This window comes from Melospiza georgiana, chromosome 14 (genome assembly GCF_028018845.1).
Source record: "Melospiza georgiana isolate bMelGeo1 chromosome 14, bMelGeo1.pri, whole genome shotgun sequence".
NCBI classification, from domain to species: Eukaryota; Metazoa; Chordata; class Aves; order Passeriformes; family Passerellidae; genus Melospiza; species Melospiza georgiana.
Window position 1 is genome coordinate 18,297,484 of NC_080443.1, and position 18,128 is coordinate 18,315,611.

Consider the following 18,128-nt stretch of genomic DNA (forward strand, 5'->3'; position numbering starts at 1 on the left):
CTTCTGATACTTATTAGCTCCTTCAATTTAAACAATGTTTTATGGAGTTCAGAGGTGGAAGCTTTGCAGATGAAACCCTTTGGTTTTTGGTTCCTTCTTTCTCTTTGGGGAAATTGAAGTGTCATGGTGACCAGGGTTAACAGATGCACCAAAAGGTCAGCAAGGCACATCACATGTGAGCAATGAAAACTAAATCTGCCTCTGAAGGGCTTGACTGAAGCCTTTCCAAGATGGCAAGAGTTAAGAGAAGCTCTGGAGAAGCAGGGAGGAACTCTTCTGAGAAGAAAACAAGTTTTTAAAATGCACAGAGAGGTCAGTGCAGTTGCAGGTGATGGAGGATTCATATCACAGGAGCCCTCAAAGGCCTGGCTGCAAAATCTGCTGAGTGAAGGCAAAACCCCATTCCAGAGTGTATTCCTTTCCCCAGGATAGATTCTGTTAGGAGATAAAGGGACATAAACCAAGTGACATCGTGGTGCCACCTTCAATATCCCCTCCCTGACATTAACATCTACCTGAATCCATTTCCTGCTCTGTATTATTTTGCCACTAATTGCACAATAATTCTTCAATTACTGTGGGCTGCAGAACAGGGAAATCCATCTGTCAGTGCTCTGTGTCCTTATGACTCTTCCTGCCCTGAATCTGGGAGGGCTGCACTTTGCACCTCCTTTCCATTCCCTTGGGGCATCCCCTGCCAGGCACTAAGGGATTAAATTGAAGCTCCAAGCCCTGCCCTGCCGAACTCCCAGCAATTCCTGGGCTGGCAGAAGGCACAGATGAGCCACATATGAGGCAGCATCTGAATCAGGCTGTAATTTGTAGCCCAGGATGTTCAAGTTGTGAAACCAGAGCTGTCTGCCTACGTACACAAGGCCAGAAACTGGTGATGTAAAATTCCCTTTCTGCTCGGAGAAAAGCTTTGGATCCCAGGGGATTTCTTTAGGATGAAACTGGGAATTTGAATTAGATGATGCTCCTTTTTTTCCTCACCTGGGCAATCAGAGGGATTTGGACTGTGGGATAAAGAGCAGAGCATGATCCAGGGTCAGGACTCAGCATCCATCTGTGTTGATGAGTCAGAAGTGGTGTCTGGGATTTATTCCTTTTTAATATATATTTTTACCCTGTAACTTTATGATTCTGTTGACTTTTCAAATACAGTAATAAGCACTGTAACATCTTCAAAGTGCTTACAGATAGTATCTCACTTAATCTCCCAGGGAAAGAACATAAGAAAATAATCAGTAACAGATAAGAAAATGTTTTAATTTTGTAAAAGAACTTGAAGGTTATGACAAATTAAAGACCTGATGTTGAACTAAATCAAAGCAATGGAAATGAGCTGGAACTTGTATCCATCCAAGGTTTCTGGTATCCACTCTGTGAGTTTGGGCTGGGTGTGGAGTCCCTTGTCTGGTGAAAGGGAAGAAGAAAGAAAGACAGAATTGCACAAAGAGCTGAGCTGATATCCCTGGGGGAAAGGGCTCAGGCTCCAGTGCCAGCAGGATGGTGGCCCTGCAGGAGCAGAGAACTCCTCTCCCTCCAGCCCCTTGCAGTGGCCATTTGAGCCCTTCCAGCAGGGCAGGAGCTCATGGCTCTCTTGGCAAGTGCCCACATTACCCTGGCCAGTGTCACTGTGCTGGGAATAAATGTCACATGAAGGAATAAATTACAGCTGGGAGTGCCCAAATCCCAGAGAACTGCCCAGTTTGCAAATTAACACAAAGATTCTGGCTTATTTTGTTACAGAGGAGGCCAGCTGGATGAAAATATTTCTTTTTGGATAGTAGTTGTAGAAGAATGGGAGGACTGGGGTCATAGAAAGCTAGAATCTTTGCAAGTGCCAAGTGCTGGTTTGAATGCACTCTTTTCTTTCAAGACCTTCAGCTCTTCTCTGCATGCTGGGAAACACTTTCTGAAGGGCCATTTTGAAGTAGTACAGCACAAAAAAAGCATTCCTCCTTCAGAGAGCACGGAATACTAATTTAGGGTTGGTAAGCTGTGAGGAAAAATGCTCCTCATGGTCCCCTTTCACCAGGATGTTTTTCTCCTGTCCTTTTTGAATTTAATAATGTGTCAGATTAGGGTTAAAGTGCTCTGTTTCCTGTGCTCTGCTCTGACTTTGATGCTGTACAAGACCTTCCCAATTCTGCTTTTCTCTGGCACTGCTCAGACATGAGAAAGCCCCAAAGGCATTGTGTGAAGCTGCTGGGTGAGCAAAGGAGAGCAGTGAGGGGAGCATGTGAACAAGGCAGGCAGCAGGTCCACCCCAGCACCCTGCCCTGCTCTGAGCACTGGCACCAGGTTGGCATCACTGGCTTTGGCTCTGCCTGGCCACCACATCCCAGTTGGACACAGCCTGGCTTGGAACCTTTTTGTCACCTGCTCTTGAATAGATTTTTAGTGAGTCTGCTCTCTGATATTAAACATCTGTTTGGATGAGGGATGTCTCTGCTTTAGGTTACAGTCCTGAGATGCTGTGTGTTCAGAATTCTGCTCATCAGAATTCCTTTAGAACAAGATGGATTAAAAGAAAAAATAAAAAATAGCAAATTTCCTACATGGGTCCTCAAGCTTTCCACATCTAAAGTTCCCTCTATCCTTGTGGCACAGTTCAGGGTCCTTTTGAAAGCCTCAGAACCACTGCACCTGAGTGGTGCCCATAAAAACCCCCTTGGTCAGAGCTCAGTCCTGCCCTTCCCCACAGAAATTTCCCCTTATTGCCCCAAACCCCCACATTGCCTTGCCAATACAGACCCAGGAAAGTCTAGACTCAAATTGGAAATATTTCTGTGCCAGGCTGGGTTTTATCTTGTAATGATGGTTCACTAAATTATGCCCTTAATGATATCTATGAATCAGTTTATTCTGTCCAAAGAATTAATTATGAAGAAATTCTTGATTTGTGGAGCCTAAGTAGGAAAGTGCATCTACAGTTGTCATTCAAAACCTGGCTTATAAGATTATATATTAATCTTTTAGAGCCATGAAAACATGTGGAAATTAGTGTTCAGGTTTTCTCCCTACCACACACAGGACAATCCAAATGTGTGAAATGCCCTGGAAAGGCTTTAACAGTGCTGTGTCTGTGACTGGCCATAAACCATGTACTGATTCACTGTATAAAACACATCCACTGCATCCTGCACCTCCATAAATCTCCAGATATTTACAGGAACAGTTTCCTTTCCTTACCTATGATCAAACAGTGCTTTAGAGCAGGGCTGGCTGCTCCCTGCCCTGTCCAAACCTTTCCCACAGACAATAAAACTGATGTACTGTGAGAAGCAGGGACTTAAATCCCTTTTTATGAGATACTGAAGTGACTCTAAAGGGCTGTCATTGCCACACTTGGTGTGACCCAGAGCTGAAGGTATATCCAAAAATCAATCAAACTAAAGAAAGCTTTTGGAGGGAGATCAAATGTGAACTGGTGTTTGGTTCTTCTTGTGCTCTGCATTTTCCAGGTATGGGATGAATAAAAGGTTGAATGAGGAATGATCAGTAAGAGAGTAAATTGCAGGTACCCAAGTAACTCACTAAATCCAAGGCTTTTGGTAACATAATTGTAACTCTGATGTTATAATCTTCTATCCTGCACAAGCAATGTCAGGAATGACACCCTGGTATTCATTATATTGATCTGAACTCATGCACCAAGCATTTCAGATCCTGTAGGTTTGTGAAGATGGATTGTACACTGAGATTAAAGAGAATGACCCTGAAAATCTTTGTAAACCTGCACTGCACACATGGCTGGGGAAAAGTTACCTTGCATTTTTCTTTTTCTCTTCTCTGGGGGAATTCCATTTTCACACCTGCAAGTGTGTCAAGCCTGGAAATCAATCCTGGAAGTCAATCCTGGAAATGTTTCCCAGTTCTGGATGGTCTCATACTGGAACATGCAGCTTCTAATGTGCACCAAGACTTCTCTGATCTTATCAGAGAGCCTGAAATGGGACCAGAAGGTCTCGTTCTGAAATTCAGAGCCTCTCCCTGGCCTTTGGCATGACTCCCATGTTTATATTCATCACCATATGTAGTTATTACATGAATGATAAATTTATTTACATAGTTAATATCCACATATATAATCTGGAAGGAATCACAGAGAGCAGAATTGTATCATCCCAGTGTTTAAAGCTGCCTTTTGAAATTGCATGTTGTGCATGAAGATATCCTGAGCTGACAGCAAGGCTCAGCTGGTGTGTCAGGCTGTGGCCTTGGCCTTGTCCTGCTCCCAAGGACAATTACAGGGAGTCTGTGGTACATGGGGAGGAATTGTTTGGGTTAAGGACTTGCTTTTCTTGGTGAAAATCAGAGCCCTGCCCTGACTTAGCTGCAGCAATTGCAGCAGAAATTCCCTTAACCCAGCAGAGTGTGGGTTCAGTTCTGTTCTCTTCCATCTTGCATCTCTCAGTGTTACCTCAGTTCCTTTGGGATCTTTTGAAAAATACAGAAAAAACCCTCATTCTCTCCTCCAGCCTTTATTTAGGTGTTTTTTTCTTCTTTTTCTCCTAATACCTTTTCAAACTCATTTTTTCTCTTCCTTCTCATTTCATCTAGACTCTGTTTCATGTTGAATAAAGTACATCCCCTGTAAAAGGCAATTTAATTTAAAAAGAGATAACACCTATTTCATTTTTCCTTTTTGTAGCAGTCTCCTTCAAGCAGGCAAAGGTTCTCTGCACTGTGTTCTGTAATTAACTTGTCTTTGAGTCAACGCATATGCTCAACTAATGCAAATTATTTTCTGGCTAAGATCATTTATTGCTTGAAAGAAAATTAATATTTTAATCAAAGTAACATTAAAAAGTAATTCAGCTGGTTTAGTGATTCTGAAAATTTGGTGAAAATAATCAAAAATTTCTAAAGGATGTCAATATTCAGGGAAGCTTTGATTGTGTCTGAATGGGGTTGTGGTTTGCATCCTGCAGTTTTATATAAGCCACATTATATTTCATCTTCCAAAATAATTCCATACTGCAGTAGAAAGGATCTTGAGCCTTTCAAAATGTCTTGGAAAGGAATCTGGGGGGAGAGATGGGAGAAGTGGCTTTTATCCAGCTCTGACTACTTACTCACTGGCTGGAAGGACACCAATGGCAGCCACAGGAGGATTAGAGATCCCTTTCCAAACCAAGGATCATTTCAGTGTTTCCTGCCTCGTGCTTGCACCAAGGTGGGTGTGGGAGCATCAGCTGCAGCAGTGGGGCACAAACCCTGCAGAGTGGCTTTGTCAGAGAAGGGGGAGGGAGACTTGAGGACGCTCAGGGTGCTGGTGTGAGCCTGCTCCAGCCCCCATCCCACCTGGATGGCCTCTCCATCATTCTGAGAGAAGGAATGTCCTCTCCTTGAAGCCTCAGGCCAGAAACTCAAGCCACACCAAACCTGGTCCATATGTTCTCACAGAGAGTTCACATTTCAGAGATCAAGTGGGTTTGTTCCAAAAATGAATACAGAGATTTGCTGTTGACTTCAGCCTGACCCAGGTTCCACTTGTAAACTGCCTTAAAATCTCCAGCACTTGGCTGCAGTTCATTTCTCTCACAAATCCCTGAGGTCATGATTCAACAAAACAATAAATCCAGCTTAAGGGCTCCTTGTGCCAGCTCAGAAAAGTCATGACACAGAATCACATCACACTGATCCAGAGCAAGCAAACTTGCCTATTTGAATGTATTAAACAGTAATGAGAAGTTTATGTTGGATCAGAAGTCTCTGTGCTGAGGAGGCATCTCCTGCAGCTACTGCTCCAGCATTTTTCCTCTATCAGAAATGCTCTGTCCTCTTCTAGGCAGGAAAAGTGAGAGTGAATTCTGTGTCCTGCACTCAGCATTTCACCAGAAGCATGATCCCAATGGCTGAGCCACATCCAGTGGGTATTGCTGGCTCTGATTATTTCAGAGCTCTGCTATCAATTACCCCAGAACCAGGGCCTTGCCCCAGCAGCCTGGAAAAGGCTTGGAAAAAGCAGCAGTGCTTTCACAGAGAACATCAGGGCACCCATTTCTCCTGCTCCTTCCATCAGGGAAGTCAGCAAAGCTGCCAAGGGCAAATCACTGCAATGAATTCTTCCTGAAGCTCAGAGAGACTCAAGAGTCCAGTGAGATATCCCCAAAAGGGAGAGCAGCTGTGAAACATTCCAGCTGTGGTGGAGCAGGGAGCTTCCCTCCCCAGGCCATCCCTGAAGGTTCCCTCAGCTGGCCCTGCCAAACACACCCTGGTAGTAAATCCCTGAAGTCAGGCCTGAAATAGCTTAAATTCTTTGTCCCAGCAAGGAGAAGCTCAGCAAATCCTGGAGATTCGTTTTTTGAAGTTCCAGACTGAGGATTCATTGTTAGAAGTTCCAGACTGAGCTTCTTTTGGGAAACAGGATTGATCCCTGATAGCAAATTTGCTTGTGTTTTCTGGATTTTCTTTTGTAGCCTGAAGCCACATTTGCCGTACCTATTTCAACATTCTTTCTCTGTGAGTTGTGTTCTTGTGTCATGAATTTTCTTATCCATTTCCATCTGGGCACTTTGACTGACACAGGCACCAGGTGAACATCTCACACTAACTGGGATCATTCTTTGTTGGCCCCTGAACCATGCTACTAAATCCTCTCCCAGCTAGAGAAATCACAACTAAGACATCTGAGGTCACATGCAGAACAGCCAGAACAATCCCAGAGTCTCTTCCAGAAAATGAGGAATTGCAATAAACAAGGGAGAGGCTTCCCAGAAAGTCATTTCACAGTGAGCTCAGTCCATCCTGAGCCCAGGGAGCTGGAGCAGTTTGTGCCAGCCATCCTGAGGGAGAGTGGGCAGGGAGCTTTGCACATCTGAAGGCTTTCAGTGACATTTTTAGGGCCAGAGTCCATTCTGAGCTCTGCTGTTATTCACCTACAGCTGTTTTGGCTTTATAGCTGTTAAATATAATCTGTGCTGAAAGGGAAAAAATAGAGATGAATTCATTAGTGATAATGCTCATTGTTTTCTTGCACAGTTTGTGTGCAGAGCACACAGCTCAGTGCAGCCCCAAGGCTTTGCCCACTGCAGAGGAGCTTTCCCATGCCACAGCACTGACCCCCTGCAGCACACAGGGGGTTTGTTCTGCTCAAGCCAAGGTCAGCAGGCAGATTATCCTAAAACCTTTCCAAAAGCAAACAGAATTCAATTGTGTAATGAAAGACAGTAGTTTAATTTCTTAGAGTCAATCAAAATAGCAGAACTCCTGGAGTGGATGGATTCCTGGTAATAAAGGAAAACCAGAGAGGCAGGGAAAAAAAGAGAGAATGACAGCTGAGCATGTAAATTAATCACAATAAATATTTAGGGAAGGGAAGGGAAGGGAAGGGAAGGGAAGGGAAGGGAAGGGAAGGGAAGGGAAGGGAAGGGAAGGGAAGGGAAGGGGAAAGGGGATTACAGAAACATTGAGGTGGTCAAGATCTCATTGCAGTCTGCAGCTTCCTCCTAAGGGGAAGGGCAGACACTGATCTCTTCTCTCCAGGCCTGTGCCAGGGCAGGTTTAGGGTGCATATCAGGAAAGGCTCTTCCCCAGAGGGTGCTGGCACTGCCCAGGCTCCCCAGGGAATGGGAACATCCCCAAGGCTGCCAGAGCTCCAAGGAGAGGTTGGACAGCACTCCAGGGATGCACAGGGGGAATTTTGGGGGTGTCTGTGCAGGGCCAGGAGCTGCACTGGATGATCCTTGTGGGTCCCTTCCAAATCAGGATATTCTGTGAATCTCTGAAGATTGCACCCAAGCTAATTGTACTTCCTTTGTAACTCCTAGGATACCCATATTAACCCCAAATTTTGGGGTGTAGAATGAGTCTCTGTCTAATAGTGAAAACATTAACCAGGGATAAGTATTTTAGAAATCTCCATGGAGATATATTGTCATGGCAAATCAACAATGCCTGATGTGTGACACACTTTCATATTAATACCTCTAATTCATCCAAAATGCCCTTTTGCCATTCTTGCAGCGTGCTAGAAAGAGCTGTCACGTGTTGGATGGGATTTAATTGCAGAATACTCAGCTGTTGACAGACATGGCTTCCTGTTGGAAATAAATGTAAACCAGAATAGGAAAGCTGACCTGATCCAACTGAGGTCTTTTGGAGGTGAAAAATAGAACAATTACCGGATGCAGGTAGATAAAATTTTTCCCTATGGAACAAAAACTCTGTGGGATGTGGTGATTTTGCAGAGCTAAAACCTTTCCTGGGAATGCATCAATTCAGCTTAGCAGGGAAGAAAAAAAGATAAGTTGAATAGTTTACATTTTTTATAATACTTGTTATTATTAATCTTTGAAGAATTAACAAGGAAAGAAATGTCAGTGGTAAGACAAAATTTCTTATACATATTCAAACAGTGTATAAAAATAAACACAAAATTGTTTGGTTGTGTAAAAAATTATTTGGCTTTGTTTTAAGCATCACAACTTTCTGTGGATTTTTATTTTTCCTCTAAGCAATGTCTATTTTTTAAAGTTTTGGCTGTGTTTAAAGCTTTCATCTTCTGAAATATAGGCAAAATAAAATAGTCAATATAGAATATATAGTCAATATAGAGTATACAGTCAATATAGAATAAATAGTCAATATAGAATATATAGTCAATGTAGAATAAATAGTCAATGTAGAATATATAGTCAATATAGAATATATATTCAATATGGAATGTAGAGGCAATATAGAATATATAGTCAATATAGAATAAATAGTCAATATAGAGTATATAGTCAATATAGAATAAATAGTCAATATAGAATAAATAGTCAATATAGAATATATAGTCAATATAGAATATATGTCCTGTTGTCCTTTTATCTTGTGGGTGCATGGGGCAGAGAGAGCAGAACTGATGAATAAACTGAAAACACTTCCAGTTCCTGTTTCCTGCTACTTTGGGCTGTAGGACAGTACATGAGACCTTGAGCATTTTTCTGTTTGTTGATTTTCCTGCCCCTAAAGGGCCATGAAAGGCTGGAGATTTCCTGGCTGCCCCAGATTGCTCATCTGATGGGGGCTGAGGTTTCTCCTGGGTGTAAAGAGGGAGAGGAGCAGCAGAGGCAGCTCTCAGGAGAGCCCTGGTTTCCAGGAGCTGGGTGCTCAGAACGCTCAGAGGCCAGAAATAATAAACACCTGCTGAGGGAAAATGGCAAAATGTTCCTTCCTGGCTTTTAAGAAAACAAATTCTGAAGGCTGGAGAGAACATGCCCAAAATCAACATGACAAATAAATTAACAGCTCAATTACCCAAGTGCCTTACATGAACAAGGACAGCTCTCCATGGTACAGAAGGAAATTAAAGCCCCTACCAGAGTGGGATTTGCATTCAGACCCACTCAGGAGTATATTGAGACCCCAAGAGGGGATTTTCTGTTAAACTGGAGCAGACAAAGCAGGTCCTTCTGTTCCTTACCCTGTCATTGCCTTTGAGAGGTGCAGGAGGGCAAACTGAGGAGCTGTAGCACAGGCTCCAGCTCTTGTTCAGGTCCTTTAGCAACCAAATTAAGTTGACAGCACCCTCAGACTGGTCAGAGCAGGTACAAGGACACTGCAGGGTCAGTGGGAATGGTGTGGAACAGAATAATGAAATTCAGGGGTCTCCAGATGAGCCTCAGTGATTGCCATAACCATAAATCACATAGCTCTGTCACTGCTGTGTCCTGCAGGAGAGAAACAGGCGCTGGAATGATCAAACAGGGGGTTTCCACAGCAAAATTCTCTTGTTCTGCTTCCTTTGAAAAGGACTGTAGGTATAGCATTATTTCCATCTTTGCAGAAATATTTTATCTTAAAAAGAGTCCTATTAAATGGTCTCCAGCTGGGATTGGCTTACAGAGGGGCGTTATCTGAGCCCTCCAGAGGGCTCTGAAAATAGAAGAGGAAAAATGCTTCAATGAGAGAAAATATATGTCTGCTCATAAAGGTTAATGTGAAATGTCCCAGTGTGCTGGAGACACAGAGAATTGTGGCTATTGAATTCATTTTCTCACTAAAAATATTCCAGTCAATTCCAAATAATCTCCTCTCCTCGCTTGTGTTTCCAAAAGCCTTCTAAAGATTTTACCTTTGAAACCAACTTTCTTTTCATCTCCTGCTTTATCATCTTTGCTTTCGGGGTCAGTTTTTCTTTCTTAGTTTCTTTCTTTGCCAGGCTGCCTCGCATGGAACCATTGCTGTGTCTTCCATTGAAAACACACATTGCTTGTGGAGGCATCTCCAAGTATGAACCAGCTCCTGAATGAGGAGTTCATTTTGAGGAACTGTGTTGAGAACTTTTATTTTCATGTGTTTTCAAGCTTGGGGATCCCTAACTGATCCCTGACCATGTCAGTGTCCAAAGAGATTATCACAAGCACCCAGAGAAAAGTTTAATGCTAATTTAGAGGTTCTGATTGTGTCCTCTGAATTCAGCTGCCTCTCCCCACTGCTCCAAAGGGAATAAAAGCTGGGCAGGAAGGTGATCCAGCCTGTGCCATCATGTCCAGGTGTACAGGAACTCTGGATGTCCTTCCCTTTATCACTGGGCAGCCAGCAAATACAGAAAATTTCTTTAAAGGCTTCCTCAGGCAAAGCTTGATGACTGAAGAAAACAAAACCCATCATCCCTCTGCATTCTTCAGTTAACCTCAAAAACCACTTCCTCATGTAGGATTCTGCTCCAGGAGCTGCATCAAAGAGGAGATTGCAGCTCCAGAGCAATCCCACCCATGGGGATGGCCCTTTGGCAGTCTGAGCCTGAAGTTAATCCACAACTGTCACACAGAAAAGAGGGTGAAAAATGCAACCACACTGCAGTGATGTGCTGCCAATGCCAGAGCAGCATACATCTCTTTTAGGGGTCATTTTTAGGGATCATTTCTTCCCTTTTAGGGAGCATTTTTAGGGATCATTCCTTCCCTTTTAGGTATCATTCCTTCCCTTTCAGAGACCATTTCTTCCCTTTTAGGGATCATTTCTTCCCTTTTAGGGATCATTCCCTCCTGAGCTCACCATCTTGTACATCCTGGCCTGGTGCCCTTGCAAACACCATTTCCATTGAATGGATCCCCACATTCTGCACTCACTGCTTGCAAACCAGTTCAGCACCCCTGGCCTGTGCTCCAGATTAATCAGAGCTTGTTTTTAGCCAGAATATCAGGGGAGCTCTGTGGCGCTGTCATGGATCTTTGATTCTCTGGGCTTTTATTAATGATGGTGACACCAAATGCACCTTCTGGTGTGAGGGGAGCTGCAGGAAAGATAATGTTATTTCTGAATCAAATTATCCTTCCTCTTTATACTTAATTAAGAACACAATCTTGCTGGAGGCTGAAAAGCTTTGGCTTCAGTTTGCACAGACACATCATATGTGTCTGCCTGTCCAAATATTTTACCCTTACATTTTACAGCAATAGCAGGGCCTATAAAAATGATGGCAAAAAGCCTATTGATTTCATCTGAACAAGAGCCAGCAGAAGCTGATTTTACCTGGACAGTGTTCTCTAACAGATGTAGCTCAGTAATAATTCATGTTCTTGAATCCAACATAGAGCTATGAATGCACAATAAATAAAAAAAATCACAGTTCTGAGTCTGTTACTTTCCTCTCTGTTTAATCAACAGGAACAGAGAGAAGGAGCAGATGACCTGTAATAAAAGATTTTAGCCATTTCTTCTGCACTTCTTTGCTGAAATCAAATAATCTTTCACTCTCCAGAGAGGGTAACCCAGCACCGTGTTACTATTTATGAGACATTTTCTTTGGTGATGCTTTCACCACAACACATTTGTAACTGCTGAAAAATAACCTGGAAAGCCTGGAGGAGTAAAAATGTTGTTGTTCTGTAGGAAAGGAGAGAGTGAGGTACAACTTCAGAGCTTATCTCAGATGATGCCAGCAGAGGAGATGTGGCTGTAATTTCCTTGCATGAAATAATTTGCAGAGGCACATTAATTAGTGTGAGTGTGTAAGGAGACAGACAGGAGCTCTCCAGTTGTGTCCTGGAAAATACCAGAGGTCCCTGGGAGAATTTGGGTACTCCCAAATCCCTCAGGAGGAGAATTTTCAGGGTTTCATGTAGGTTTGCCCCAAATCCATCTCATGCCCCAATCAGCCTCACACATCAGGCTGCTGAATGGGAGCTCTCTGTCCCCTCAGTGTTGAGGGAACACAAACTGGGGTTGTTTTTTCCTCCTTTCCCTTGGAACAGAGGAGAAGGGCAGATCTGTCTGTGGGTTCAAATCCTGAATTTCAGTATTTGGTTTGTATGATTTGTCTATCATTTGTATTGGTCTGTCATGCTTAGAACATGAAAAGTGCTCTGTTTAATGAGAATGGACTCTCTTTCTATTTCAGCTCCCAAAGACCTGATTCCATCTAGACCCCATTTCCCTCACAAAGAACCTTTCAAAAGAAAAGAATTTCAAAAATCACTGCTATGAGTGGTTCAAGAATCTACTCAGTAAAGAAGTCTCAAAATGATCTGTCCTCATTGCAGATTTTTTGTTAGCTTGAATTTCTTGCTCCAGAAGTGGGTCAATATTCACACACATACAAAAAGATCTTTTGTTTTCCCAAGTATGTGTGAATTTTGTGGAATTCTTTTAGGATACAGAAAAGCATATCTTTATTTTCAACATCTAACATGCCAGAACCAGTTGCTTTGAAAACATCCTCTCCTCTAACGTGGTTTTCATTAGGAGAATGCACTCCCAAACTGAAATCAGTGCCAGTTTTCAGAAAGCAATCCAGTGTGTTCTTGCCTTGACATCTGTTGGTATAAATAATGTAGTAAAATGAGAATTTGGAAGAATTATTTGTGTATATTTGAGAAGATTTGTAACTGGGTGGTGATTCTGACAACCTGCTCATACAAGGAGAGCTGCACTCTGTTCAGATATTGAAGCCAGCAAAAAGGAACACTGTGATTATTGCTGGATCACTCTTGCAGCTCAGATTTACAAGTTGCAAGCAAATAAAAAAAAGAAATGTTAGACTGGTGTGGTAGCTAGGGAAGAGGCGCTGCGGAAGATTTCGCGATGTCACGGGAAGCTAGGACCTTCGGTTCCCCATAGATAAGACCCTCAGGTACTCATAGATAAGAAATTAACATAGGAATGTGGTCCCACTAACAATAGGAATGTTGCCCCACTGAAGCCAGTAACTTTCCATCCCTTACCCAGTACTTTTCCATTCCCTACTAACCATAGGTAAGAAGGACAAACCCCTTTTTGACGTAGAGACCCCTAAGACTATAAGACCCCATGAGAAGAAGTAATAAAGGCCTTTGACCGTCCACCACATTGGTGTCTGCGTATGTCATTGGCCCGAACGGCCCTAGAGAGAGGGCTGTCGAGCTGTACCTCAGAACCAGGTCGCCTGCCTTGATCCAAAAGGCAACAGACTGGCATGGGAGTGTCACCAGGAGCAGCCTTGGGAGCAGTTAAGCCTGGAAAGGAAGTTTACAGTGAAAGCTGTTTTGTTGCTTGTTGGGATTTACATTTCCAATCAAAAATCAGGAGGATTTTGGCCTGTGGGGGATGTTTGCAAACTGGTGAAAGCAGAATGGGGACTTGCTCCTCTAAGCAGATTTTAAACTCACCAAAAAATATCCTTGTGGAATGGAAAGCTGAGAGCTGTGCACTGATATTAGGGATATTTGCATTACCAGGGCAATATTTAATTGGCAGTTGCCCTAAGTGGACCTTTCTGAGCTGAGTTTGACATTTATTCATTATCATTTTGCACAGGATTTGCCATGCAGAGTAACCAGTGAGCACCTGCTGTGCTGCCCAGGGGATGGGTGAGTAACTCTCATTCTTTCTGCAGAGATCAACTTGCTGGGAGCACTTTAAAGCCTTGAATTGAAAAGTCAGAGAATTTAGCAAACTTTTCACTGCTTTTAGATCAGTTTTTGAGCACTGTGCCCTCCTGCCTTGTCCTGTTTGTGATGTCTGGAGCAGGAGTGCAGCAAGAACCCCTCACCAGCTCTACAGACCCTGGAGTGGCTGCTCTGCTTTGTGCCTCTGTTGAGTGAAGGATTTGTTATTTCTTGCTCAGACACTTTCAATTTCTATTCCTGTGCTGAGAGGGGCACTCAGTGATGTGCAGGCAGGTTCTGAGCTGTTTGTCTGGGCTGCCAGGAGGGCAGAGCTGATCAGTTCCATACCTTGTTTTCATCTGTCACAGCTCTTTCCCAGCCCATCTTGCAGATTCTTTTCTACATTTTGGTCCAACATGCACTAAAATCAAACATTCTTGGTTTCTTGCCTGGCTTACATTTAAGGGGATGAGCTTGTGCTGGTTTATTTTCATACAACATCAGTTCTAAAATACTTTTTCCGCTGGAAGACTCCAGCTTTTCTGTCTGTGCTGAAAGTAGCATTTGGTATAAGCCATAAACCCTGCTGCAAACAACTTAATCTATTCAAAATGAGGCAGGAAAGGAAAAAGAGCACTACAGCAAACAAAGGCTTGTGTGTCCTTGTTTAAGGCTGGGAATCCCATGGCTCTGAGAGATGAGTTTTGCCCTTGGAGCCCTCTAACAATTTAAGACATTTTTATTCCAGCTGTTTGCCCAGCCTGGAGCAGAGCTGCCTCACCACTGAAAATGCATCTGAGCTCTGTGAAAATGCACTTTGAATCATCTCTTGTGTTATTGCACCTGAGACAGGGAAGATGCTTAAAGTTCATAAGGGAGCTGAGATCAAATTTAATCATCTGTGCACTGCAGACAATTGTATTTCCCATTTGCTAAATCCAATTGTTGGTGTTTCATTCAAGCATCTACTGAAGAGTGTTCTGGCTTTGCCTTGTAGTGAAAAGGTGAATCAGTCAATTGTTTTATTTCTTCCAGAGGTTAATCATCTTTCCTTATAAAATGTTTGTGTCTACTTTGATGTTTCAGTCAATGTGTCTTCAGCCTTTTGCCACTGGTTCTTGGTCTGTCCTGCAAGACACCAGTTCAGCCCCCAGTAAAATTCATCCTCTCTCTTCACCCCCAGCCCGGGTCCCACTTACAGCCTGGTGTCCCACCCCTGCAGGGTTTAATTGGGTAAAATTGTGAGTTTAATCTCCTCTACATCCCAGGTCAGTGATTCTCAGAATATTCCACCCCACTCACTGCAATTAAATCAGCAGCCAGGGCAAAAAGTGCTCAATTTATGCCTGACTCCTCTGTGCACCCTGTGATAATCCTCAGCTAAACTGATCATGAGATTGTGCTGCTTAAAGCCAGTGTTTATCTTTGCAAGCTCTTAAGGCATTAAGTGTCAGTATGAGAGGAAAATGAAACGTTGGCAGAGAGTTTTTGGAAACAAACATCAACTGGAATATTAAGAGGCTTGATGCAAGGAGCAGATTTATGGTTTCATCTGACAGGTTTGAGTCTTAAATAAGGGAGATAAAGATAATAAATGTTGTAGCATGTCTGATTTACAGCTCTGATATAAGTTGGCTGCTCTGTGCAGATCACAAATGAGTTTCCCTATCAAATCACTCCATAGCTGTAACTACTTAAACAAATATAATATTCTCGCATTAAGTGAGAATCCAGAAGTGGGATCATCCAGAAACTTTGTGTTTTAGACAGAAGATACAGCCAGATGCAAGATGCTTCCTGGAAAACAGCTTAAAAGAGGAGGAAAGTGCTGATTTCTGACTTAAAAACTAGTTTTGTGATTGAGCCCAAAAAGTTTTTCATCAACCCTGTCACTCCAACTGAACTAAAAGTGTTAGGGGAAAAAAAAGCAAATAATTCTCAAACAGAATATGGTATCTGGGGACAGCCAGCACATGGATATGGAAAACAGCTGCTGGTCTGGGTAGTGCAGGGAATTTTGACACATAGATTTGGGCACTGCAAAATAGACAAAGTCACTTTGCACCTAGAAAAGAGAACAGTGCTTCTCTTACTCTTACCAGGTGTTTCTAATAGCCCACAGAATAATTTGTGACTTTGTAATAAGAATCTGTTTTAGGATCAGGAGTTATGGTTCTTGCCTGAAAAAATACTGGGAATTTTTGCATAAAACTTTAGGGACTTTTGCAGGATTGTTGCTCTCAAGAATTGTAACAGCTTTTAGTTTTATCTTGGTTTGGAACTCAGCAAAATGGAAACACTGACATTTGAGGTTAAATACACTTCTGGTGCTCTTTGTTATGGTAACACCCCCTTCAGTGCTACACTCAAGAAGAGAGCTGAAAATTCACACTTTGCCACAGCACACTTTAAATCTTGTCTGAGCCCCGTATTCTGTAGCCAGATTTCACTGAACTTTCCTCACATGGAACTGTTCTTGGCTCGGAGTAACCCAGCAATCCCGGTGAGGAGTTCACCCCTTTGCTCGGGGCTGATCTCACCACAGCTCCTTTGCTCTCACAGTCTCACCCTGCTGAGGACACCCCTGAGAGCTCCTGCAGTCCTGATTTTGGCAAAACACTTCTTCCCACGAAAACAGACATCATCCTTCAGTGGGACGAGATTCAACTCCTATTATTTTTAGATCATGTCACCAATCTACTCATTGGAGCCTTGCCCTGGTGTAATAAAACCAAGTTGAAATTGCTGAAGGGCTCAGCTGCTGCCTCCAACAGCTGCCTGGCTGTAATTTGCCAATAGGATGTATTACATCCTGATTACAGCTTCTTTTGAGTGATAGGCCAAAATTACAAGGCCGAAATGTGGCTAATCATGATAAAGGAGATAAGTCTATTCATCTCATGCCTGCATTTAATATTTGCACAGCAGATGCTGTTTGTTCCCTTCAGCTTCATTTCCACAGAAATTTGCTCTCATTCTGAAGAAGTCGTGAGGTTAATGAAAAACTTTATTGGACATTTTGATGGTGGAGAGAGGGAGGAAGGTAGAATATCTTGGAAGGTTTCCTTCTCTTTGTTTCTCAGCCCAGATAAACTTACACAAATCAACCAGCCCTTGAAAGAAAAGCAAAGTGAGCAACTCCAGGCCAGAAACAATTTTTTCACTGAAAGGATTGTCAGGCATTGGAAGTGATGGAGTCACCATGCCTGGAATTGTTCAATAAACAACTGGAGATGGCTCTCAGTGCTCTGGTTTAGGTGACATGGTATTGTTGGACCAAAGGTTGGACCTGATGATCTTGGAAGTCTTTTCCAACCTTAATGATTCTGTGATTCCAGTCTTCCTAAAACACTCTGGGAACTCCTGATGAGCAGTGTTGCAGCAAAAATAGGCATTATTAATTCCTTCTTTGCCTCCACCACTGTGGGTGAAAATACAACCCACAGCAGAGTCCCTGATGCATCAGATCAGAGCAGCCACTCACAGACACTCAGCTCCCCTGGGGTCTCAGAACAGAGACAAATTCCAATTTATTTTGTGTTCTTGTGATATGCCAAGCATGAGACCCCAAACACAGCACAGATAATTGATCTCAAGCTTTTGCTCTTCACATCCCAACCTTTCTGCTGCCCCATTTTTGCCAGTTGTTCTTTGCATTATTAACTGTAAGCACAGAAGGAGAATGCCTGCAAACACTGTAGTGTAAATATTTTCCAGCCTAGTGGGTGCAGACCCCAGAGATGTGTTTTAGGCTGCAGACAGATTGTGAGTTAGGCCAGGCTTGTGCAGCCCCTGGACCAGCCGAGCTGCTCCCACCACCAGTGTAAGGGTTTGACACAACACCAGTGAAGTCACTCTCCTGTGGGAAATGAAAACCATTCCTACACTGAAATATAATCAACATTGTAGAAACAAAGCTATTTAATGGCTAATTCAGCTTATTCTTCAGGAATGCGAAGTAAAGAGAAAATGAAACGTTTAATTCTGGAAACACATTTTACCCCAAACACTCCCAGGCATCCCCCTGGGATGTGCATCCATCAGCTTGGGCTGGGTGTGTTTCAGGACACTCTTTGTGACCAGGATAATCTCCTGTTTGACTGAGGCTTTGACAGGCAGGGGTTTGATTGACTTGGCTGTTGCAGTGCTGCCAGAGGGACAGGACAGGACAGGACTGCACAGGCAGGAGCTCCCTGCTGGTTTGCAGCTCTGACCCAGTGAGGCCAGGGGCACAGCAGCAGTGTTCCCGTGCATCTCACCCCAGCTTTTCCCCACAGAGTGCTCCACAGCATCACCAGGGTGGTATCCCTACACAGCCTG

At 43.2% G+C, this 18,128-nt stretch overlaps 1 long non-coding RNA gene across 1 annotated transcript in view; it reads left to right on the top strand.

Moving 5' to 3' along the window:
* Positions 1 to 18,128, top strand: part of LOC131089240 (uncharacterized) — a 52,044-nt gene that overhangs the window by 28,335 nt on the left and 5,581 nt on the right. The window contains exon 4 of the long non-coding RNA XR_009115226.1: positions 13,738 to 13,790. This is a non-coding gene — a long non-coding RNA (uncharacterized LOC131089240). The remainder of the gene's footprint in view (positions 1 to 13,737; positions 13,791 to 18,128) is intronic.